Source organism: Mobula birostris, chromosome 5 (genome assembly GCF_030028105.1).
Source record: "Mobula birostris isolate sMobBir1 chromosome 5, sMobBir1.hap1, whole genome shotgun sequence".
NCBI classification, from domain to species: Eukaryota; Metazoa; Chordata; class Chondrichthyes; order Myliobatiformes; family Myliobatidae; genus Mobula; species Mobula birostris.
In genome coordinates, this window is record NC_092374.1 from 188,775,247 (window position 1) to 188,801,820 (window position 26,574).

Consider the following 26,574-nt stretch of genomic DNA (forward strand, 5'->3'; position numbering starts at 1 on the left):
CCTTGTACAACTGCAGTAGTACCTCCCTGCTCCTGTACTCAAATCCTCTCGCTATAAATGCCAGCATACCATTCGCCTTTTTCACCGCCTGCTGTACCTGCATGCCCACTTTCAATGACTGGTGTATAATGACACCCAGGTCTCGTTGCACCTCCCCTTTTCCTAATCAGCCACCATTCAGATAATAATCTGTTTTCCTATTTTTGCCACCAAAGTGGATAACTTCACATTTATCCACATTAAATTGCATCTGCCATGAATTTGCCCACTCACCCAACCTATCCAAGTCACCCTGCATCCTCCTAGCATCCTCCTCACAGCTAACACTGCCACCCAGCTTCGTGTCATCCGCAAACTTGGAGATGCTGCATTTAATTCCCTCATCCAAGTCATTAATATATATTGTAAACAACTGGGGTCCCAGCACTGAGCCTTGCGGTACCCCACTAGTCACCGCCTGCCATTCTGAAAAGGTCCCGTTTATTCCCACTCTTTGCTTCCTGTCTGCTAACCAACTCTCCACCCACACCAATACCTTACCCCCAATACCGTGTGCTTTAAGTTTGCACACTAATCTCCTGTGTGGGACCTTGTCAAAAGCCTTCTGAAAATCCAAATATACCACATCCACTGGTTCTCCCCTATCCAGTCTACTAGTTACATCCTCAAAAAATTCTATGAGATTCGTCAGACATGATTTTCCTTTCACAAATCCATGCTGACTTTGTCCGATCATTTCACCGCTTTCCAAATGTGCTGTTATCACATCCTTGATAACTGACTCCAGCAGTTTCCCCACCACTGACGTTAGGCTAACCGGTCTATAATTCCCCGGTTTCTCTCTCTCTCCTTTTTTAAAAAGTGGAGTTACATTAGCCACCCTCCAATCCTCAGGAACTAGTCCAGAATCTAACGAGTTTTGAAAAATTATCACTAATGCATCCACTATTTCTTGGGCTACTTCCTTATGCACCCTGGGATGCAGACCATCTGGCCCTGGGGATTTATCTGCCTTCAATCCCTTCAATTTACCTAACACCACTTCCCTACTAACATGTATTTCGCTCAGTTCCTCCATCTCACTGGACCCTCTGTCCCCTACTATTTCTGGAAGATTATTTATGTCCTCCTTAGTGAAGACTGAACCAAAGTAATTATTCAATTGGTCTGCCATGTCCTTGCTCCCCATAATCAATTCACCTGTTTCTGTCTGCAGGGGACCTACATTTGTCTTTACCAGTCTTTTCCTTTTTATATATCTATAAAAGCTTTTACAGTCCGTTTTTATGTTGCCTGCCAGTTTTCTCTCATAATCTTTTTTCCCCTTCCTAATTAAGCCCTTTGTCCTCCTCTGCTGAACTCTGAATTTCTCCCAGTCCTCAGGTGAGCCACTTTCTCTGGCTAATTTGTATGCTTCTTCTTTGGAATTGATACTATCCCTAATTTCTCTTGTCAGCCACGGGTGCACTACCTTCCTTGATTTATTCTTCTGCCAAACTGGGATGAACATTTGTTGCAGTTCATCCATGCAACCTTTAAATGCTTGCCATTGCATATCCACCGTCAATCCTTTAAGTGTCATTTGCCAGTCTATCTTAGCTAATTCACGTCTCATACCTTCAAAGTTACCCCTCTTTAAGTTCAGAACCTTTGCTTCTGAATTAACTATGTCACTCTCCATCTTAATGAAGAATTCCACCATATTATGGTCACTCTTACCCAAGGGGCCTCTCACGACAAGATTGCTAATTAACCCTTCCTCATTGCTCAAAACCCAGTCCAGAATAGCCTGCTCTCTAGTTGGTTCCTCGACATGTTGGTTCAAAAAACCATCCCGCATACATTCCAAGAAATCCTCTTCCTCAGCACCTTTACCAATTTGGTTCACCCAATCTACATGTAGATTGAAGTCACCCATTATAACTGCTGTTCCTTTATTGCACACATTTCTAATTTCCTGTTTAATACCATCTTCGACCTCACTACTACTGTTAGGTGGCCTGTACACAACTCCCACCAGCGTCTTCTGCCCCTTAGTGTTACGCAGCTCTACCCACATCGATTCCACATCTTCCCGGCTTACTTCCTTCCTTTCTATTGTGTTAATCTCTTCTTTAACCAGCAACGCCACCCCACCTCCCCTTCCTTCATGTCTATCCCTCCTGAATATTGAATATCCCTGAACGTTGAGCTCCCATCCCTGGTCACCCTGGAGCCATGTCTCTGTGATCCCAACTATATCATAATCATTAATAACAATCTGCACTTTCAATTCATCCACCTTATTACGAATGCTCCTTGCATTGACACACAAAGCCTTCAGGCGCTCTTTTACAACTCTCTTAGCCCTTATACAATTATGCTGACCCTTTTTAATGCTTGCCATGGATTTGTCGGCCTGCCACTTTTACTTTTCTCCATAGTACTTTTTGTTTCTACCCTCACTTTACACCCCTCTGCCTCTCTGCACTGGTTCCCATCCCCCTGTTGTGAACTAACCTCCTCACGCCTAGCCTCTTTAATTTGATTCCCACCCCCCAACCATTCTAGTTTAAAGTCACCTCAGTAGCCCCCGCTAATCTCCCTGCCAGGATATTGGTCCCCCTAGGATTCAAGTGCAACCCGTCCTTTTTGTACAGGTCACGCCTGCGCCAAAAGAGGTCCCAATGATCCAAAAACTTGAATCCCTGCCCCCTGCTCCAATCCCTCAGCCACGCATTTATCCTCCACCTCATTGCATTCCTACTCTCACTGTCGTGTGGCACAGGCAGTAATCCCGAGATTACTACCTTTGCGGTCCTTTTTCTCAACTCCCTTCCTAGTTCCCTATATTCTCCTTTCAGGACCTCATCCCTTTTCCTACCTATGTCATTGGTACCTATATGTACCACAACCTCTGGCTCCTCACCCTCCCACTTCAGGATATCTTGGACACGATCAGAAATATCCCGGACCCTGGCACCAGGAAGGCAAACTACCATCCGGGTCTCTGGACTGCGTCCACAGAATCACCTATCTGACCCCCTTACTATCGAGTCCCCTATCACAACTGCCCTCCTCTTCCTTGCCCTACCCTTCTGAGCTACAGGGCCGGACTCTGTGCCGGAGGCACGGCCACTATCGCTTCTCCCGGGTAAGCTGTCCCCCCCAACAGTACTCAAACAGGAGTACCTGTTGTTAAGGGGCACAGCCACCGGGGTACTCCCTATTACCTGACCTTTCCCCTTCCCCCGCCTAACCATGACCCACTTGTCTGCCTCCCGTGGCCCCAGCGTGACCACCTGCCTGCAACTCCTCTCTATCACCTCCTCACTCTCCCTAACCAGACGTAGGTCATCGAGCTGCAGCTCCAGTTCCGTAACGCGGTCCCTTAGGAGCTGCATCTCGATGCACTTGGAGCAGATGTAGACGTCTGGGAGGCTTGGAGACTCCAGGGCCTCCCACATCCAACACCGAGAACAGCAAACTGCCCTCACACTCATACTGCCCCTCTCCTCAAATAACAACAGAAAATGAATGCCAAACCTCCCTCGCCTCGCCTGTTTCCGCCTAAGCCCGTTGAGCCGAAGCCCTTAAGTCTTCACTCTGCTCCCGGCTCACTCCGCAGCCTGCAAACTCCGCTGCCCGCTCTATGAGGCTCTGTTCCTTTTAAATCTGCCGCGTTGCACAGCCCGACATCACACGCCTGCGCAGTCCCGCCTCTCAGAACGCCGTTGGAGAAAAAATCCCATTCCATTCACTGCTTCCCCAATGTAACCAGCTCAGACACAGTCAGTTCACTCTGCAGGTCAATTGTTTATTACACAGAGAATATCTGCACATATTCACACTGATTGCGAGATGAAGATATCACAATTCCAGAGAACAGTTCACTTCATTTTATTCCAACACCACGTGCGCCTGAACTGCAGTCGGTGGGAGAGAGTGTGAGAGAGCTGGGAAGGAGACAGTGAGTCTAATTTACAGATTAGACATCAATATAAACAGCCTCACCTGTCAGTAACAATGGCAGAGAATCAGTTCTCACATGCTGGTCTGGACCCGAAACATTAACTATGTTTCCCCCACTGCTGAGTGCTCTGGCTTTTTCTGGTTGTATTTCAGAGAATCGGTGCAGTGAGATCTGCTCAGTGGGTCCAGAGAAGTCTGAGACCTCGGAGAACGTGTCCCACTGGGTTAAGTGGTGAGCAGTGTGAGTGGTTCAGAGTTGTCACCTGTTTCGTAATCACATGGATTTAAGATAAGAAAAAGTTTCTCAGTGAAACTGTCTGTGTAAGTGTGGATGTGACACATATTGTCAGCATTGTAAAATGACACTTGGCCCCGCTCGTAATCCAGGTAAACCCCCAGTTTTTGAAGATTTATTTCCAGGTGGGAGATGACATTTGGTACCTTCACTGAATTAGAAAAGACATAAATGACCCAGTATCCCTCTGCCGGTGTGGAGGTGTGCCGTCCATCCCTGTCTACAGACTCTCTGCAGACACCCACAACCCACTCAGACTTATATCCAACATACACCTCCCAGTAGTGCCTCCCACATGTAAAACCTTGTGAACTCAAAACATTTAATTTTGTTACAAATCTTTTCGGGTGATCCTGAAGGTTTTGTTCAATAGTCGTGTACTTCACACTCATCAGGTCCTGAGAGAGGACGAGCTTATTGTGCGCTGTATCCGGGTCCAGCGTCAGCCGCTCTGGCACTGAAACAAAACAGTTACAGTAAGAAAACCAGGTGGAACTGCCAGGATCTGAGCCGACAGTGATGACCACCGTCTCCTCCCTCAGCCCAGGAAGTGTGGAGCCCTGGTGGAGATTGCTCGCAGTTAGTCTTTACAATGCCTCCTGAGACGGTGATGTGCCTCTCAGGTGAGATGTGGCAGTCTTGGGGGAACTCCCCTCTCCCACAGAGTCACATCTGCCAGAAGTGCATACGGCTGGGTGATCTGGAAGACCGTGGAAGGAATCTGGAGCAGCACCTGGATGACCTTCGGCTCATGAGGGAGAATGAGGCAGTCATAGATGAGAGCTACAGGGAGGTAGTCACACCTAGGCTGTTGGAAGCAGGTCGTTGGGTGACAGTCAGAGGGGGGAAAGCGAAGGTGAGCAGACAGGTAGTGCAGAGCACCCCTGTAGCCATTCCCCTGAATAATAAGTTTACCGTCCTGGATACTGTTGGCGGGGACGACTGACCAGGTGTGAGCCATGGTGGCAGGGCCACCGGCACTGAGTCTGACCCATTGGTGCAGAAGGGTGGGACGGAGAAGAGGAGAGCTGTTGTCATTGGAGACTCTATAGTCAGGGGAGCAGACAGGAGATTTTTGGACGTGAGAAGGACACCGCATGGTTTGTTGCCTCCCGGGTGCCAGGGTCCGGGATGTCTCTGACCAGGTCCATGACATCCTAGTACGAGAGGGAAAGCTACCAGAAGTTGTGATACATGTTGGGACTAATGATATAGGCAGGAAGAGGGATGAGGTCCTGAATTGTGAGTTTCGGGAACTAGGCAGAAGGCTGAAGAACAGGACCTCAAGGGTGATGTTCTCAGGATTGCTGCCAGTGCTACGTGACAGTGATGGTAAGAATTGGAGGAGATAACAGTTGAATGCGTGACTGAGGAGTTGGTGCAGGGGGCAGGGTTTTAGATTTTTGGAACATTGGGATCTCTTCTGGGGAAGGTGGGACCTGTACAGATTGGATAGTTTGCACCTGAACTCGAGGGGGAGAAATATCCTTGCAGGTAGGTTTGCTGGCATGGTTCGGGAGGGTTTAAACTAATTTGGAAGGGGGATGGCACCCAGAGCGATAGAGCAGTGAAAGAAGTGCATGGAGTAAAGCCAGATCTAACATATAGAGAGGCTTTGAGGAAAGAGAAGCGGAATAAACAGTGTAAAGACAGTAAGGTAGAAGGGCTGAAATGTGTGTACCTCAATGCAAGAAGCATCAGGAACATAGGTGATGAACTGAGAGCTTGGATACATACATGGAATTATGATGTAGTGGCCGTTACAGAGACTTGGCTGGCACCAGGGCAGGAATGGATTCTCAATATTCCTGGATTTCAGTGCTTTAAAAGGGATAGAGAGGGCGGAAAAGGGGGAGGAGGGGTGGCATTACTGGTCAGGGATACTATTACAGCTACAGAAAGGGTGAGTAATGTAGCAGGATCCTCTTTTGAGTCAGTATGGGTGGAAGTCAGGAACAGGAAGGGAGCAGTTACTCTACTGGGGTATTCTATAGGCCCCCTGGTAGCAGCAGAGATACAGAGGAGCAGATTGGGAGGCAGATTTTGGAAAGGTGCAAAAATAACAGGGTTGTTATCATGGGTGACTTTAACTTCCCTAATATTGATTGGCACCTGTCTCGTTCCAAGGGTTTAGATGGGGCAGAATTTGTTAAGGACGGATTCCTATCACAGTATGTGGACAGGCCGACCAGGGGGAATGCCATACTAGATCTAGTACTAGGTAATGAACCGGGTCAGGCCACAGATCTCTCAGTGGGTGAGCATCTGGGGGACAGTGACCACCACTCCCTGGCCTTTAGCATTATCATGGAAAAGGATAGAATCAGAGAGGAGAGGAAAATTTTTAATTGGGGAAAGGCAAGTTATGAGACTATAAGGCTAGAACTTGCGGGTGTGAATTCGGATGATGTTTTTGCAGGGAAATGTACTATGGACATGTGGTCGATGTTTAGAGATCTCTTGCGGGATGTTAGGGATAAATTTGTCCCGGTGAGGAAGATAAAGAATGGTAGGGTGAAGGAACTATGGGTGACAAGTGAGGTGGAAAATCTAGTCAGGTGGAAGAAGGCAGCATACATGAGGTTTAGGAAGCAGGGATCAGATGGGTCTATTGAGGAATATAGGGAAGCAAGAAAGGAGCTTAAGAAGGGGCTGAGAAGAGCAAGAAGGGGGCATGAGAAGGCCTTGGCGAGTAGGGTAAAGGAAAACCCCAAGGCATTCTTCAATTATGTGAAGAAAAAAAGGATGACAGGAGTGAAGGTAGGACCGATTAGAGATAAAGCTGGAAAGATGTACCTGGAGGCTGTGGAAGTGAGCGAGGTCCTCAATTAATACTTCAATTTGGTTTTCACCAATGAGAGGGAACTTGATGATGGTGAGGACAATATGAGTGAGGTTGATGTTCTGGAGCATGTTGATATTAAGGGAGATATGGTGTTGGAGTTGTTAAAATACATTAGGACGGATATGACCCCGAGGCCTGATGGAATATTCCCCAGGCTGCTCCATGAGGTGAGGGAAGAGATTGCTGAGCCTCTGGCTAGGATCTTTATGTCCTCGTTGTCCACGGGAATGGTACCGGAGGATTGGAGGGAAGCCAATGTTGTCCCCTTGTTCAAAAAAGGTAGTAGGGATAGTCCGGGTAATTATAGACCAGTGAGCCTTACGTCTGTGGTGGGAAAGCTGTTGGAAAAGATTCTTAGAGATAGGATCTATGGGCATTTAGAGAATCATGGTCTGATCAGGGACAGTCAGCATGGCTTTGTGAAGGGCAGATTGTGTCTAACAAGCCTGATAGAGTTCTTTGAGGAGGTGACCAGGCATATAGATGAGGGTAGTGCAGTGGATGTGATCTATATGGATTTTAGTAAGGCATTTGACAAGGTTCCACAGGGTAGGCTTATTCAGAAAGTCAGAAGGCATGGGATCCAGGGAAGTTTGGCCAGGTGGATTCAGAATTGGCTTGCCTGCAGAAGGCAGAGGGTCGTGGTGGAGGGAGTACATTCAGATTGGAGGATTGTGACTAGTGGTGTCCCACAAGGATCTGTTCTGGGACCTCTATTTTTTGTGATTTTTATTAATGACCTGGATTTGGGGTAGAAGGGTGGGTTGGCAAGTTTGCAGACAACACAAAGGTTGGTAGGGTTGTAGATAGTGTAGAGGATTGTCAAAGATTACAGAGAGACATTGATAGGATGCAGAAGTGGGCTGAGAAGTGGCAGATGGAGTTCAACCCGGAGAAGTGTGAGGTTGCACACTTTGGAAGGACAAACTCCAAGGCAGAGTACAAAGTAAATGGCAGGATACTTGGTAGTGTGGAGGAGCAGAGGGATCTCGGGGTACATGTCCACAGATCCCTGAAAGTTGCCTTACAGGTGGATAGGGTAGTTAAGAAAGCTTATGGAGTGTTAGTTTTCATAAGTCGGGGATAGAGTTTAAGAGTCGCGATGTAATGATGCAGCTCTATAAAACTCTGGTTAGGCCACACTTGGAATACAGTGTCCGGTTCTGGTCGCCTCACTATAGGAAGGATGTGGAAGCATTGGAAAGGGTACAGAGGACATTTACCAGGATGCTGCCTGGTTTAGAGAGTATGCATTATGATCAGAGATTAAGGGAGCTAGGGCTTTACTCTTTGGAGAGAAGGAGGATGAGAGGAGACATGATAGAGGTGTACAAAATAATAAGAGGAATAGATAGAGTGGATGGCCAGCGCCTCTTCCCCAGGGCACCACTGCTCAATACAAGAGGACATGCCTTTAAGGTAATGGGTGGGAAGTTCAAGGGGGATATTAGAGGAAGGTTTTTTACTCAGAGTGGTTGGTGCGTGGAATGCACTGCCTGAGTCAGTGGTGGATGCAGATACACTAGTGAAGTTTAAGAGACGACTAGAGAGGTGTATGGAGGAATTTAAGGTGGGGGCTTATATGGGAGGCAGGGTTTGAGGGTCGGCACAACATATTGTGGGCTGAAGGGCCTGTACTGTGCTGTACTGTTCTATGTTCTATGTTCAATCCCTATTGCTACCTCCATCCGTTTTAATACCGTACAACGTCACAGCGATTTATTTGTTACAGGGCAGATGAATCCCCTTCCTCTGCCCAGCTGACTGTATTCTATGATGTTTTATGTGGCTGTAGTTCTCTGTTTAAAAGCTAAACGGGACAAGCCATAACAGCTCCATTCCCAATGACACAGCAGCCCGTAAGGGGCCAGGGCCAAGTGGAATTTTATTATTTAAACTGCAGATGCTGGAGATGTGAACCCAAAACAGAAATTTATCAGTACAGGCAGCATTTCCCATGGTGGAGCGATCAAAAACAAGAGGGTGGAGGCTTAAGGGGAGAGGAAGGAGATTTGAAGGTGATCTATCGGGTAAATGCTTTATAAAGAGAGTGCTTGCTATCTGGCAACACACATCAAAGTTGCTGGTGAACGCAGCAGGTCAGGCAGCATCTCTAGGAAAAGGCGCAGTCGACGTTTCAGGCAGAGACCCTTCGTTCACCAGCAACTTTGATGTGTGTTGCTTGAATTTCCAGCATCTGCAGAATTCCTGTTGCTTGCTATCTGGAACGTTTTCCCAGAGGAAGTGGTGGGATCAGATACAATTGCCAGGTTTAAGATCCATTTAGACAGACATGTGAATAGGCCAGGCTCAGAGGGATATGAGCTGAATGTGGGATGTGGGATTAGTGTACAGCAGATGGCCAGAGTGGGCTGAAGGGCCTACTGTACAGTAGGACTCTATGACAACAGGGGGCAGGAGGTGGGGGCTGTTGTGGAGATTCCAGAAGCATTTCAGAACGTTGTTTATGTCGGAATGTGGGTGTTTGAAGCAGAAATGTTGCACACATTGAACAAATGCCTGATGAGGGATGGTAACTGATAAATGCAGAGTGTGGATCTGGAGCCTTGGAGTATCTGGAATTACAGGGGAAAAGGCGGCGGGGCAGTGGGGAGAAGGGGAATTACAGAGAAAGAGAAAGGTACCTGGTGAAACCACGGCTCTCATTTCCTTCCACACTTTGAGATACCTCAACCTTCCTTCAGCCACATCCTCAGGAAGATCGACAGACACCACTCCAGGACTGGAAACCGGCAACTCACACCTACAAAGTCAGGGACAGGAATTAGTGACACACATTACCAAAGACTCTGTCTGCACTTCTCACAGCCTCAGTAAAGCTTCTAACATCATCAAAAACCCCACCCACCCTGTACACTCTCTCTTCTCCCCACCTCTCCCATCTGGGAGAAGGTACAAAATCATCAAAGCTCACCACCAGGCTCAGGGAGAGTTTCTATTCTGCTGTTATCAGACTATTGAACAGCCCGCTTGTATGATATAATGGACTGAAGACCTCTCCATCCATCTACCTCGTCATGGCCTCGCAGCTTATTGTCTGTCTGCACTGCACTCTCGCTGTAACTGTAACACTTCATTCTGCACTCTATGGTTTTTTTCCATTGTGATATAATACTATGCAAAAGTATTCAGTACATTTATACAACTAGCATGCCTAAGAAATTTACACAGTACTGTAGTAATTTTCTGTATTGCACTGTACTGCTGCCACAAAAGAAAAAAACAAATTTCATGCCATATGTGAGAGATGATAAACCTGATTCTGATATGGGTTTCTATTGTGGACTGAGAGTGGGAAGGGGGCAGGGAGAGGGGAGAGTGGGAAGCACCAGAGAGACATTATGCAATGATCAATCGACTAATTGTTTGGAATCAAATGACCTTGCCTGGTGTCTCAGGGCTGGGTGTGTCTGCACCTGTGCCAATCCTTCTCTGCCCCCTGTTCCACATCCTTCCCACAGTCCTCCACTCTCACCACTCCCAACATCCTTTGCTCCCACTAGATTTACACACTCGCTCTCCACTCCAGTTTAACAAATACAGTTGGGTGCAAAAACCTTAGGCAAATATATATAGCTAGGTTCCCTAATACTTTTGGACAGTACTGTATCTCAAAATGCAGTTGTAAAGAAATAACCTGTACAGAAGACATGCATGACAAAGTTTAATGTAACAATAATAAATGAATTGCCAATATATGTTAGAGATGCAACAGCAACCTGGTCTCAGAACTTCAGCTAAAATTTACTCACCTTTTCAAAAGGGCTTGAATATCCTGAGGGGAAAAAAAAGAATAGAATTGAGTGAAACTGTAGTTGAAAATCTCTAGAAAGATTCGTGGCTGGAGTATGAAGGCTAAACACTCAACCAGAGGAAAGACTCAGAAACATTTGATTGTTTTCCATTTTTCCATCTTTGCCTGAATTAGCTTTTGAGGACTAAATTTAAATACCGTTCCACAGCAAGACCCTTCACTCTGAGGGTAACTTCTCTAAATCCTCCAAAACTCTCTTCTCTCCCCCTCAAGAACTGAACTGTTTGAACAGTTACTTCCCTTCAACCGTTCAGTTCCTGAAGCAATCAGCAAAACCCAAATCAGTTTAGCATCACCATCACCACTTTGATCTCTTGCACTAAAGTGAACTTTGTTGTAATTATATTTTCTGAAGAAGTTTGTGTATAATTTACGTTTAAATATTTTCTAAGGGGAGACAGCTTTCTCGGTTCAGAAAAAGCTGCAGAAGGTTTCAGACTCAGGCAGATCTGCTGTGGGCACACATCTCCCCAGCATTGAGAACATCTTCAAAAGGCAGAGCGTCAAAAAGACGGCATCCGTCGTTTGAGAACCTCTCACCCAGGACGTGCTACGTGGCACAGGTATCAATCCAGAGATTACTGCCCTGGAGGTCCTGCTTTTCAGATTTCCACCTAACTCTCTACATTCTCACTTCAGGACCTCCTCTTGTTTCCTACCTTTGTGGTTTGTACCACCATGCACCACGACTTCCGGCTGTCACTCTTACACTTCAGAATGTTGAAGGTATCTGAGACATCCCTGACCCGAGCACCTGGGAGGCAATATGCCACCCGGGTGTTACTTTCATGTCCGCAAAATCTGGTTTCTGCACCTCTAACTGTGGAATCTCCTATCACAACTGCACTCCTCTTCTCCGCACTTCCCTTCAGAGCTACAGAGCCAGACCCAGTACTGTACTAGGGTCCTGGTTGCTGCGGCTCCCCGGTGCTCATTCCTCCCAATACAGGTGTCCCCCGCTTTTCGAACGTTCGCTTTACGAAACCTCACTGTTACAAAAGACCTACATTAGTACCTGTTTTTGCTAACAGAAGGTGTTTTCACTGTTACGAAGAAGGGCAGCGCGTGGGGAAAAGCAGCGCGCGCCCCGAGCAGCTGCTCTCCCCCAGATTCGGAATGGCAGTCTCGCCGGCATTGCTTAAACAAGTGTCTGTGAGCAGCCGTTTGCAAGATGTTGGAAAAGCCTAAAAGAGCTCGTAAGGGTGTTACACCTGGCGTAAAACTAGACATAATTAAGCGTTACGATCGTGGTGAACGAAGTAAGGACAGAGTGAGTTTGGCTTGTGGAAGTTGACGAAGATGATGTTGAAGAGGTTTTGGCATCCCATGACCAAGAACTGATAGATGAAGAGCTGATGCAATTGGAAGAGGAAAGGATAACAATCGAAACCGAATTCAGTGGTGAAAGTAAAGTCATCCAGGAACTGAACGTGAGGCGACTGCATGAGATTTTCGCTGCAATGATAAAGTACGACTTTAATTTTGAAAGGGTATGTCGGTTTAGGGCATATTTGCAAGATGGTTTGAGTCCTTACAAAGAACTGTATGATCTAAAAATGCGCGAGGCTCAGCAGTCAAGCAAGCCTTCCACATCAGCCACAGCAGACGACGAACCTCAACCTTCGACATCGAGGCAGGCAGACATAGGAGAAGATGACCTGCCTGCCCTAATGGAAACAGACGACGAGATGACACCCCAGTGTCCCACCACCCCAATCCTCAGGCCGCGGACACATACCGATTCGCAGAGAATGCAACGGTAGCCGGGAGGCACACAGCACATCTTTAAGCAAAAAGCTGAAATAAACGTACTAATTAATTAGGTGCCGCCCAGCACGTAAATGTCGGCCCAGATCAGAGGTGATTGTCAATTGTGTCGCTTCTGATCTGGGCCGACAATTACGTGCCGGGTGGCACCTAATTAATTAGCTTGTTTATTTTGGCTTTTTTCTTAAAGATGTGCTGCCTGCCTGCCGGTTACCGCTGTACCCCTGCATTCTGCATGAATCGGTATCAGTCGGCGGCCTGGAGGGTGGGGGCCACTGCACCACCCAAATTCCGACGACTCAGTCTAACACACCATTGTCAGTGTGCTCCTCAAGCTCTCTTCCCAATTCCCGTAAGTGATACTACACTGTACATACATTATTTCTCCTTTATATAGACTGTTTATTTTTATGTGTTATTTGGTATGATTTGTCAGCTTCATAGCTTAAAGGTTACTGAAGAGAGTGTTTTTGCCAACAGTGCTTGCGCGAGATTTTCGCTATGGAGGACAGTGCCGGCAATGATTGTGGAAAAGAATTTCTACTTTATATAGGCTGTGTATTTATCATATCATTCCTGCTTTTACTACATGTTACTGTTATTTTAGGTTTTTTGTTTTATTTGGCATGATTTGGTAGGTTATTTTTGGGTCTGTGAACGCTCACAAAATTTTCCCATATAAATAAATGGTAATTGCTCCTTCGCTTTATGACATTCCGGCTTACGAACAGTTTCATAGGAACACTCTACCTTCGGATGGCGGGGGAAACCTGTAGTATCCAAAGTGGTATACATATTGTCGAGGGGAATGGCCACTGTGGTACTCTGCGTTGTCTGCCTATTCTCTTTTCCTCTGCTGACACTGTCCTAGGTACCTGCCTGCTGCAACACAGAGGTGAGTACCTCCCTGTAGATCCTATCCATCACCTCTTCATTTTCCCATATACAACTAAGGTCATTGAACTGTAGTACGAGTTCCTTAACAGTCTCCAAGGAGCTGCAGCTCGATGCATTTCATCCAGATGTAGTTAACAGGGAGATTGGAGGTCTATCAAATTTCCCACACTGCACACAATAGGGCACATACCATTACCTCCAGACCCATTCTCAGCACACTAGCTATGTACTAACAGAGAGTAAAAAACTTACGAGAAACTTTCTTACTGACCTAGAACATCCATCTGTGCTTGCCCAAGCCTTTTGAGCCAAAGCTGAACCACTCGCACAATGGCCGCTCTGCATACACCTCCTTACTTTTTATTGTTGCCCGCTGAAAAGAAGCTGAAAGCTCCCAAGCTCCTTTTAAGCCTCGCTCTGCATTACCAACAGACGTCCTCTCACACTGATATCAGCTCACCGAAAAGTTTTGTGTGAGACAGTTCCTTCCGCATTTTGTGTGAGACAGTTTCCTCTGCATTTTGTTTGTGTTGATCCTTCACATTCCGATCAGCTGCCACAGATTCTCCCATTGATCTATCTCTGGGACAGTTTACATTGGCCAACTCGGCAGCTTTTCAGATGTAGGAGGAAAGCAGGATGATCGGGGGTGGGGTGGGGAAAACCAGCACCAGTAAAGGTCTCTATTGAACCTGGGTCACTTGAGCTGTGGTGCAGCAGCTCTGCCCATTGTGTCACTGTGCTGATTTGGCAGATAAATGTATGTTTGAGGAACTGATGCAGGGGCAAAGTTTCGGATTTCTGGATCATTGGGATCGCTTCTGGTGAAGATACAACCTGTACAAAAGGGTTGGGTATCACCTAAACCCATGGATGACTAATATCCTTGCAGGCAAGTTTGCTAGAACTGTTGGCAAGGGTTTCAACCTGGGGTAGTAATGCCCCCCAAGAGGGTGATTACGTATCCTCAGGGGGCATTAGGGAAAATAAAAGTCTTTAGAGGGTGTTCAAGATTCTTTGGGGTGCAGTAAGCATCACCCTAAGTTGAGACTGGTCATTAGTAGAGCAGGCCCATCCAAAAAAGAAAGGATTAGGGACGAGAACGCGTTGTCACAGCACATCTAAAACTCGGCAGTCTCATCCGACCTTACCAACCAAACAGACAGTATTGGGGATGCATAAATTTGTAACCAGGGTGCACAGGAGTTCCCCTTGAATCACGGCACGGAATGAGTTCATGCAAGTTAACAGTTGGTAAGTCAAGTACATCCTCTCAACTTTTTCTACAGACCTACAGAAAACAGGTTGTACAATGATACAGCGCTGGCCAGAACCAAACTTTGGAATAGAGCCCATAGTGAACCTGATGACCCCAAGCGTTCCTGCTTGGGTGTTCAAGGTGGTCAAGAACCATCGTTATGAAACGTTATGTGATTGGTCAATCACGCTAACTGGAATAGCATAAAGATATTTTACTGAACACCAACTCTATTCCCACTAACACTCAGGTTCCAGTCTGAATCCTTGCCAATGCAGCTTTCACTATTGTGACTGCCTTCAGCTTCCCATTGCCATTTCTTTACATGGCGTTACCATTGTTCCATCCATGTCATCTTGTTACCGTCGTCAACACCTGATGGGCATTCCCATTTTGTGTCAATATTTTGTTTTAAGTTAGTCTCATTTCTAATGGAAAAATGTGTAAGGTGCACTCTCTATGAAGGTGGTGAAGCCTTGAATTCTAATTCTGCTGAGAAATAGAAACTACAGAAAGTGCGTCCATACAATGTTACATATCTGAAGTATAGTTTTATTCCATTCCTATCAGATCAGCGATGTCCCAAGTTTCTTATTTGTAATACTGTACTGTCTAAGGAAACCATGAAACCATCAAGATTACAGGAACACTTCCGTAAATGACACCCCGAAAAGGTCACTTATGATATTACTCAGCTCCAGAAGATGAAAGGAGCATAAGAAAAGCATTGCACACTTCAGTCATTTGCCAAGAGAGCAAAAACTGGCCTCACTGCTTCTTATAGCACTTCCAAAATGTTAGCAAAGTGCGGAAAATCGCATATAATTGGTGAAAGATTAAAAATGCCTCCAGTATTAGAAGTGCTCACTACTCTTATCAAAATGGATACCAGTATACCTCTGAGTAATAACGCTGCAGCTCAACGTACTGACGAAATGAGAGAAGACATTGAGTATCAACTATGCACAGAGCTACAAAAACCTGAATTTGGGATACAACTGGATGAATCAACTGTGTGAGACCAAGTGGCATTACTAATGGTATATGTACGGTTTATGGCATAGGTACAGTTTATCAAAAATGGAAAAGTTTATGAAGAGATTCCCCTTTGTTAAAAAGTTAAAAGCAAATATCAATGGAGAATCAATCTACAATGAGCTCAAAATGTAGGTCAAAGTATTCCGATTAGGAACACAATTTACTGTGCAACCATATGTGACAGCTCACTATGCTGATTTAGTGGCATTTATGAAGAAAGAAATTCAAGTCTGTTTGCAATCCATTGTGTAATTCATCATCAACACCTCGCAGCCAAAAACCTCAGCCGAGAATGACTCTTATCAACAAAATTTAAACTCATCCATTAAGTAGCAGAATATTTTGCCAGTTATGCCAAGATAACAATCTTGAATGCTTGCTTCTTCACACTGAGGTGTGTTGCTGTCAAAAGACAACTGCTTAAAATGTTTCTTGGATCTTTTTGACACTATGGATGAACTTTTTCTCAGTCGACAAGAGCTTGGGAAACAAGATTGAACATCTACATGGAGATGTGGTATAACTAGTCAACCTTCCACAAAATGAACATTCTAAACATGAAACTGCAGGCAAAAAGTGCAGTGTCTACTTTTAATGGAAAATTGGAAACATATGGTAAAATGGTAAGACTCTTGGCAGTGTGGAGGATCAGAGGGATCTTAGGGTCCGAGCCCATATAACACTCAAAGCTGCTGAGCAGGTTGACTCTGTGGTTAAGAAGGCGTACGGTGCAATCATTGGGATTGAGTTTAGAAGCAGAGAGGTAATGTTGCAGCCATATAAGACACTGGTCAGACCCCACTTGGAGTACTGTGCTCATTTCTGGTCGCCTCACTACAGGAAGGATGTGCAAGTCATAGAAAGTGTGCAGAGGAGATTTACAAGGATGTTGCCTGGATTGGGAAGCATGCCTTATGAGAATAGGTTGAGTTAACTCGGCTTTTTCTCCTTTGAGAAATGGAATATGAGAGGTGACCTGATAGAGGTGTATAAGATGATGAGAGGCATTGATCGTGTGGATAGTCAGAGGCTTTTTCCCAGGGCTGAAATGACTAGCATGAGAGGGCACAGTTTTAAGGTGCTTAGAAGTGGGTACAGAGGAGGTGTCAGGGGTAAGTTTTTTTACACAAAGAGTGGTAAGTGAGTGGAATAGGCTGCCAGTGACGGTGGTGCAGGCGGATATGATTGAGTCTTTTAAGAGACTCCTGGATAGGTACATGGAGCTTAGAAAAATAGAGGGCTATGGATACCCTAGGTAATTTCTAAGGTGAGGACATGTTCGACACAGCTTTATTGTGCTGTAGGTTTTCCATGCTTCTATATAAGAAAACATTGGGAGAAGAATGTTCTCACAGTTTCCCTGCATGGAAAATATGGCACTCTCTTGCACAGATGGTGATTTTCAAGAGTACTGCTTATACCTGCAGTCAATGAAGAAGGATTCTCAGAATTGATTCATGGATTTGAACCATCTGGAAATTCCGGACTGGGTAATTAACCCCTTTCTTTTCAAGGTGGAAGAACAGGAAGACAGCGTGTGAGAAGAGGTTATCGAAATTCGGAATGATGAAGAAGCAGAAGTACTTTTCAAAAATGCAAACACGAGGAAATCTGCAGATGCTGGAATTTCAAGCAACACACATAAGAGTTGCTGGTGAACACAGCAGGCCAGACAGCATCTCCGGGAAGAGGTACAGTCAATGCAGCAGGCCAGGCAGTATCTCAAGGAAGAGGTACAGTACCTCTTCCTAGAGATGCTGCCTGGCCTGCTGCGTTCACCAGCAACTTTTATGTGCGTTACTTTTCAAAAATGTCAGCTTTTGTGGTGTGGCCACACTCTCATATGAAGTTTCCTGCCAAACTGCTCTTCATCGCATTTTCATCCTCCTACCTTGTTCAAGGAGGCTTTACTGTAGTGAACCACATACTCAAAAAAAAAAGATACCGCTTTGGTGTTGTTATGCTTCAGGACTTAGATTTTTGCTGTCACAACTTGAGCCAGATATTTTAATTCCTGCTAAAAGCTATCGAGCTCAAGGATCACATTGATATCGAAGCTGCTGCACAGCACACAGGTACTGTGTAAGCGAGGTTTAAAGACAAATAGAAAAGTTAAGGTAGAATCATTTTTCTGAAGTTAGCATATGGTAGACATATTCTTACACTGTGGGGGTGCTGGAAAGTATATTGTGCATCAGAGGGGCATTGGCAAGTCTGAAGGTGCTTTGGGGGGTGCTGGGGTAAAAAAGGTTGGGAAACACTGAGGTTGAAGCAGTTGGCATACAAGCAGAGGCAGTGTGTAGTGAGACTGTCTGGAAGGACAAGCAGATAACAGGGCAAAACTGCAGTCAGTAGAATGAGTGCAGTGTAACTAGGGGCTAAAATCAAAAAGGATGATGGACAGTTTACAGGACAGTTGGTGTTATATTTGAATGCACATAGTATGCAGAATATGGAGGATGATGTTGATGTGCGGTTAGAGTGGCAGGTATAACATTATGGGCATCACTGAAATGTGACCTGAGTTGGGAGCTTAACATCCAAGGAGCTTATATCGAAAGAACAGGCAAGTGGACAGAAGGGGTGGTGTGGCACGATTCGGAAAAATGCAATCAAATCCTTAGGGAGAGAGGGCATAGGACCAGAGGTGTAGTATCCTCGTGGGTAGAGTTAAGGAACTGCAAGGGTAAAAAAGACCCCAAAAGGAGTTATATATAGGCCTCCAAACAGTAGCCAAGAATTGGGCTACAAATTACAATTGGAGATGTCAAAATTTCAATGTTATAATAGACATGGGAGATCTCAATATACAGATAAATTGTGAAAATCAGGTCGGTGCCCCATCCCAAGAAAGAGAATTATAGAATGCCTCTGAGATGGCTTTTTGGGGCAGCTTGTGGTTGATCCCAGTCAGGAATCAGCTATCCTGGATTGGGTGTTGTGTATGAACCAGAGTTTCTTAGAGAGAGATTAAGGTAAAGGAATCCTTTGGAGACAGTGATCATAATATCATAGAAGTCACCATGCAATTTGAGAGGGAGAAGCTAAAGTCAAATGTATCAGTATTATAGTAGAGTAACAGGAATTACAGAGGCATGAAAGAGGAGCTGGCCTATGCTGATTGGAAGGGGACACAAGCAGGGATAGTGGCAGAACTGCAATGACTGGAATCTCTTGAAGTAAGTCAGAAGGCGCTGGAAAGATACTATACATCCCAAAGAATAAGCAGTACTCTTAAAGGCAGAATGAGACAACCATGGCTGACAAGGAAAGTCAAAGCACAAGTGAGGACATATAATAGAGGAAAAAATAGTGGGAAGTTAAAGGATTACAGAGCTTTTATAAACTGCAGGCAACTAAAAAGCCATGAAGAGAGAAAAAGTGAAATATGTAGAAAAGCTAATATCAATGAGGATACAAAGAGTAAAAGAGGAACATGAGTGGATATCAGACCAGTGGGAATGACACAGGAGAGGTGTTAATGCAGGGCAAAGAATTTACATATTACTGTTTAACTATTTATGGTTTTATTACTATTTAATTATTTATGGTGCAACTGTAACAAAAACCAATTTCCCCCGGGATCAGTAAAGTATGGCTATGACTAAACTTAATAAGTACTTTGTGTCAATCTTCATTGTGGAAGACACTAGCAGAATGCCGGAAATGTGATAGTGTCAAGGATCAAAAGGGAGTGTCATCACTATTACTAAGGAAAAGGTGTTTGGGAAGTTAAAAAGCTTGAAGATAGATAAGTCACCTGGACCAGATGGATTACACCCCAGGGTTCTTAAAAACATAGCTGAAGATTGTGGAGCCATTACTAATGATCTTTGAAGAATCACTAAATTCTGAACTGGATCCTGAGGACTCAGTGAGTCAGTCAATGGGAGCCATCCTGAATCCTGGGTTGGCAGCTACGCACCTCTACCCTCTTTGATCTTGTGACAGCACCGAGTACAGCCTCTCCTCCAGCTTGTTCTCGCCTGCCGCCCCACGCCGAACTCAAGCCCGAGGCCATATCAGCCTCCAGCCACGGCCGCTTCATCGAGCTCAGTCCTTCCTTAAACGGAGGCCTTGGGCAGGTCTAGGCACATGGTGCAGTGCCCAAGTTCATAATGTCTCTTCTAACTAGGTGCATAGCATACAATTTGTAGATACGTGGTGAGGCTTTAATCTCTTCCATGGAAGATGGCCGTTAGCTCACAAGGAGCTCTCCACCCTTTGTCAGGTCTTGGTTTTTCAGTCCTGCTGAGTGTCTTCACACCCTCCTCACCAGGCTAGTCTGGCGGGGGAGCTGGCCCAGTCGCCAACCACTCGCCCGCGCCCCCGCCAAATCTCTCCGGGTGCCCGGCGCTTGGCCGAGGGCCGTGGTCGGGTGGTTGGCGACTGAGCCGGCTCTGACCTGAGGACTGGAAAATTGCAAATGTCACTCCACTCTTTAAGAAGTCAGAGAGCCAGAAGAAAGCAAATAAAAGGCCAGTCAGCCTGACTTTGGTGGTTGGAAAGAGGTATGAGTCTGTTATTAAGGATGAGGTTTAGGCCAAAGTCAGCATGGCTTTCTGAAGGGGAAATCTTGCCTGACAAATCTTTTCTGAATTCATTGAGGAAATAATAAGCACCACAGAAAAAGGAGAATCAAAGGAGATGTCATTTATTTGGATTTTCAGAAGTTCTTTTTAAAAGTGCTGCACATGAGACTCCTGAACAAAGTAACAGTCCATGGTTTTACAGTGAAGGTACCAGCATGGATAGAAGATTGGCTGATTGGCAGGAGGCAAAGAATGGAAATAAACTGAACCTTTTCTGATTGGCTGCCAGTGACTTATGGTTTTCCACAGGGGTCGGGGGTGGGACTGATTCTTTTCATGTTGTATGTCAATAATTTGGATTAAGTAATTGATGACTTTGTGACCAAGTTTGCAGACGATATGAAGGTCAATGGAGGGGTGGGCGGTTTTGAGGAAGCAGGACGTTGCAGAATACACCCCTACAAAGGATTGGGAGAATGGGCCAAGAACTGGCAGATGGAATATAATGTAGGAAAGTGCATGGTCATGCACTTTGGCAGAAAGAATAAAGGCATAGGCTTCTTTCTGCATGGGGATAGTAAAATTCAAACATCAGTGGTGCAGAATTCTCTCATGCAGGATTCCCTAAAGGTGAACTTGCGGGTTGAGTCAATGTTAAGGAAGGCAAATGCAATGTTAACATTCATTTCCGTAGGACAAGAACACAAATACAAGGATGTAATGCTGAGGCTTTATAAGGAATTGGCCAGACCACACTTGGAATATTGAGAGTGGTTTTGGGCCCCTTGTCTAAGAAAAAATGTGCTGATATTGGAGTGTGCCCAGAGGATGTTTCTGAGAATGAGTTCAGGAATGAAATGGTTAGTATATGAGGAGCGTTTGAGTGTTTGGGCCTGTACTCGCTGGTTTAGAAGAATGAGGGAGGGATCTCAGTGAAACCTGTCAAATATTAAAAGGTTTGTATAGCGTGGATGTGAAGAGGATGTTTCCTGTAGTGGGGGAGTTTCGGACCTGACGGCACAGCCTCAGAATTGAGAAAATTTCATTTCAAACAGAGATGAGGAATAATTCTTCAGCCAGAGAGTGGTGAATCTATGGAATTCATTGGCATAGATGACACTGCAGGCCAAGTACTGGGTATATTAAAGGCAGAGGTTGATAGGTTCTAGATTAATCAGATTTTCAAAGGTTAGGGGAAGAAGGCAATAGAATGGGGTTGTGAGGGATGATGGATCAGAGTGGTGGAACAGACTTGATGGGTCAAATGGCCTAATTCTGCTCCTATGTCTTATGGTCTTAAAAAGCAAGAAGAACTGTTTCACTCAAAATGCAGGGGGAACCTTAACATTTGAAACAATTGATGATGTGTTTCGTACAAAATGCTGGAGGGTGGAGAGTCTGTGTCAGTGATGCATCACTCCAGCTCTCTCTAGTGGTCCTGATGCTGTGACACACAACGCTGGGGAATGGGAACCAGCACAGAGTCTGCTGTAGGGTGGGAGTGCAGAGCAAGGAGGGTCTGGGGCCAGGCCTGAAATAGGACAACTGGGAACAAATGTGGGTGGGTGAAAGTCAGGGCAGTGGGATGCAGTGGAGGGGAAAGAAGAGGCTGAGAGAGTGTTATAGAAGAGCGAAGCACAGAGAGGGGGAAGAGAAAGGGACAGGGGAGGATGGGGAGGGGAAGGGAGATGAGGTAAGGGAGAGAAAGGTGGGGGATGTGGGGGCTGCACTGGTGGAGATCTGATCACAAACAGCCACAGGGAAAAGCAGAGTTGGTTGTTACACAAGGGGAGGGTAGGTGGGACCGGGTTTGGGAAAGGATATTTGGAGAGGAATGACATCACCTGTGTCTATGCGGGCACCTGAAACACGGAGTTTCCGTTGTGACTCAGGGCAGCTCATTCCCAGCTCCATTTCCCCACTTAAAGATTTACACATACAGTGTGGAACAGGACATTCCAGCCCAATGAGCCGTCCCACCCGGCAACTCACCAACTTTAACCCGGCCTAAAGACAGCACAATTTACAATGACCAACCAGCCTACTGACCGATAGGTCTTTGGACTGTGAGAGGAAACCAGAGATCCTGAAGGAAACCCAATGCACATGGGCAGAACGTACAAACGACACTGGAAGTCAGGTCCAAATTCCGACGCCCTGAGCTGTAATACCGTTGCACTCACCGCTATGCTACTATGGTGCCCCCACAATATTTCTTTGTGCTAAACCATTCTTCACTCACATGGTGCTGATGACTCCACCTGGTGCTGTGCAAGCAACTGCTCTGGGATTTCTACACCTTTTGCAGGATTGGATCATTACCAATGGCAGAGGATGACCTCCACTCCAGCAATCACACAGGGGTCAAACCAATGGCCAGAAAGAGGAAAGGGCAGGGTGTGAACCCACCATGGCTAATCTATGAATGTTTGAGTTTCTATTGAACTAACTGCACTCAGGAAACTGGTTTTAACCCTATTTGCCAACATAATTAATTTCATTCACATATATTTAACAGACATTTTGGATCTCCCAGACAAGAAATTGACACTTCCAGTACCTTGAGGAGCCCTTGGGGATCTTGAATTCCCAATCTCACTTTTACATCTTGCATCACTACTTCAAGAGAAGTGATTTCATCGATGGTTCTCTTTAAGTTGTTTCCCAGTTGTGTTAGGATTTTGTCCGCTTCTCTCTGCAGTTCTGCTTCCATCTGCTGTTGCTTCTCACGCAGGAGCTGGTGCATCTTCTCAAATTCAGCCCTGATCTCACAGCTCCGTCCATCAACCTGGTCCTGGATCAGAGTGAGGTTAGCAGAGAGTCACTGGCCAAACCAAATTCATTGATTTGAATGATGTATTTTCTAAATAACAAATTCATTGCTGCTTGGAGTGGTCATGGACACTGGGATTCAGGATGCTTCATTTTTAAATCAAAAAATAGGAGCCAATTGGAGTTGTTGAGGGGGTGGGGGTGGGGTCATAGTAAACGTTCACATTATTGATAGGCAGAGTAACCGATCGGAATCCAATCCCATGGATCTGACTGGATCTCTGGGATTGATCCCCATTCTGGAATCGAAAAGAGAACAATATGAAGTGTTGAGGACAGTTGAAGTTCTCTTTTGGGACTTCAGTAAATTATTTGACAAGATTCCACATGGAAAGATGGTTGGAAAAGGTTACACCATGGGATCTGGGGTGAGTTGTCCAATTGTATCTATAAACGTAGCTTGGTAATAGGAAGTAGGTTGTGTTGTTTTTGTGATTCGAGATCTGTGACTCCCAATGTGTCACAAATATCATTGATGAAACTCCTACTGTTTTGTTCTGCACATCCTTTGGGGTAGGAGTGTATGACATGTGATTTGTAAGTTTGCAGATGACACAAAAATACTTCTGTTGATAGTGGGCAGAGGAGTCATAGCCTACAGGATGACATTGGACTGTTGGTAAATCAGGCAAAGCTGTGGAAATGGAATTAATTTTCATGAATGTGAGGTGTTGCACATGGGATAGACTGATAAGAGTTAGATATCAATAATCAAAGAGAGTGCCTTAGGGAGACACATTCAAAATAATGCAGTAATTCGTCAGGTCAGGCAGCGTCAATGGATACAAATGAATATTCAATGTTTCAGGCTGAATCTCCATATCTTGACTGGGGTATCCAGGGGTGAGCTACAGACTGGAATGGGTTCAGGATGAATTATATATAAGATTGTGGATCCCTGGAGTAGGTTGCAGGCTGGGATCTAATCTAGTGGTCCTGAATTTTCTTTTAGATTGAATAATGGATACCTAGGAGTGAGCTACAGGCTGGAATGTAATCAAGGGGTTCAGCTGTTATCCATATTAATCTGTCATGGTGAACTCTGGCAATAACTGAAGCCCAGTGCGGAGCAACGACATAAAGTGGCATGCAAAAGTTTGGGCACCGCTGGTCAAAGTCTCTGTTACTGTGACTAGTTAAGTGAGTAGAAGATGAACTGATCTCCAAAGGGCAAAAAGTTAAAGATGAAACATTCTTTTCAACATTTTAAGCAAGCTTAGTATATTATTTTTGTTTTGTACAATTTTAAAGTGGGAAAAAAGGAAAGGAGCACCATGCAAAAGTTTGAGCAACCCAAGAGATTTGAGCTCTCAGATAACTTCTACCAAGGTCTCAGACCTTAATTAGCTTGTTAGGGCTATGGCTTGTTCACAATCATCATTAGGAAAGTCCAGGTTATGCAAATTTCAAAGCTTTATAAATACCCTAACTCCTCAAACTTTGTCCCAACAATCAGCAGCCATGGGCTGCTCTAAGCAGCTGTCTAGCACTCTGAAAATTAAAATAATTGATGCCCACAAAGCAGGAGAAGGCTATAAGAAGATAGCAAAGTGTTTTCAGGTAGCCGTTTCCTCAATTCGTAATGCAATTAAGAAATGGCAGTTAACAGGAATGGTGGAGGTCAAGTTGAGGTCTGGAAGACCAAGAAAACTTTCCGAGAGAACTGCTTGTAGGATTGCTAGAAAGGAAAATCAAAACCCCTGTTTGACTGCAAAAGACTTTCAAGAAGATTTAGCAGACTCTGGAGTGGTGGTGCACTATTCTACTGTGCAGCGACACCTGCACAAATATGACCTTCATGGAAGAGTCATCAGAAAAAAATCTTTCCTGTGTCCTCACCACAAAATTCAGCACCAGAATTTGCAAAGGAACACCTAAACAAGCCTGATGCATTTTGGAAACAAGTCCTGTGGACTGATGAAGTTAAAATAGAACTTTTTGGCTGCAATGAGCAAAGGTATGTTTGGAGAAAAAAGGGTGCAGAATTTCATGAAAAGAACACCTCTCCAACTGTTAAGCACGGGGGTGGATCGATCATGCCTTGACCTTGTGTTGCAGCCAGTGGCACGGGGAACATTTCACTGGTAGAGGGAAGAATGAATTCAATTAAATACCAGCAAATTCTGGAAGCAAACATCACACTATCTGTAAAAAAGCTGAAGATGAAAAGAGGATGGCTTCTACAACAGGATAATGATCCTAAACACACCTCAAAATCCACAATGGACTACCTCAAGAGGCGCAAGCTGAAGATTTTGCCATGGCCCTCACAGTCCCCTGACCTAAACATCATCGAGAATCTGTGGATAGACCTCAAAAGAGCAGTGCATGCAAGACGGCCCAAGAATCTCACAGAACTAGAAGCCTTTTGCAAGGAAGAATGGGAGAAAATCCCCAAACAAGAATTGAAAGACTCTTAGCTGGCTATAGAAAGCATTTACAAGCTGTGATACTTGCCAAAGGGGGTGTTACTAAGTACTGACCATACAGGTTGCCTAAACTTTTGCTTTGGGCCCTTTTCCTTTTTTGTTATTTTGAAACTGTAAAAGATGGAAATAAAAAAGTAATCTTGCTTAAAATATTAAAGAAATGTGACATCTTTAACTTTATGCCTTTTGGAAATCAGGTCATCTTTTACTCGCTTAGCTATTCACTGTAACTGAAATTTTGACCAGGGGTGCCCAAACTTTTGCATACCACTGTAGTCCAACGTAGAGACGGAATCAGGAGTTAATACATACGAATTCCAATAGAGCACCAGTGGTTCAACCGAGTGACACCGCGAGACAATACGTTCTCAAAAACTAGGACCCACTTAAATAATCACAGAATGTGGTAAACCCATGCCAGTGAAAATCAATTTAACAATATTAAACAGGAAACACCAGTGAATAATGACTCACATTAAGACAACTATTTATAAATACAGGTGCTCTTAGTAACCTTCAGAGCCCAGTGCTCGCCAGCTCCTCACATAGGCCGGAGGAGCTCATTACATAACACAATCAATGTCTGGGAGCAAATAACAAGCTGGAGTCTAATAAATATTAGAGATTCAGATGGTTTATATCTTTGCATCTCCAAAGGATACCTGATGTTTGGGTGAGCAGTAAGGTAAGTAGGGTGTGTGGATGGAGGACAAGACCAAGTGACACTGGACATTTTGCAACATATGGAACCCCGTATTTTAACTTACCATATCAAACGATAACGTCATATGATGAAAATCGATTACACTCTCCTTTCATTGTAGGAATTATTTACAGTCAGCTACTTACATTTTGCTGAGGGACAGAATCATACAGCTGGAAAGGACCTGTCACT

At 45.0% G+C, this 26,574-nt stretch overlaps 1 pseudogene; it reads right to left on the reverse strand.

Moving 5' to 3' along the window:
• Positions 1-3,783: 3,783 nt before the first annotated feature.
• LOC140198442 (uncharacterized) overlaps positions 3,784-26,574 on the reverse strand; it is a 50,268-nt pseudogene continuing 27,477 nt past the window's right edge.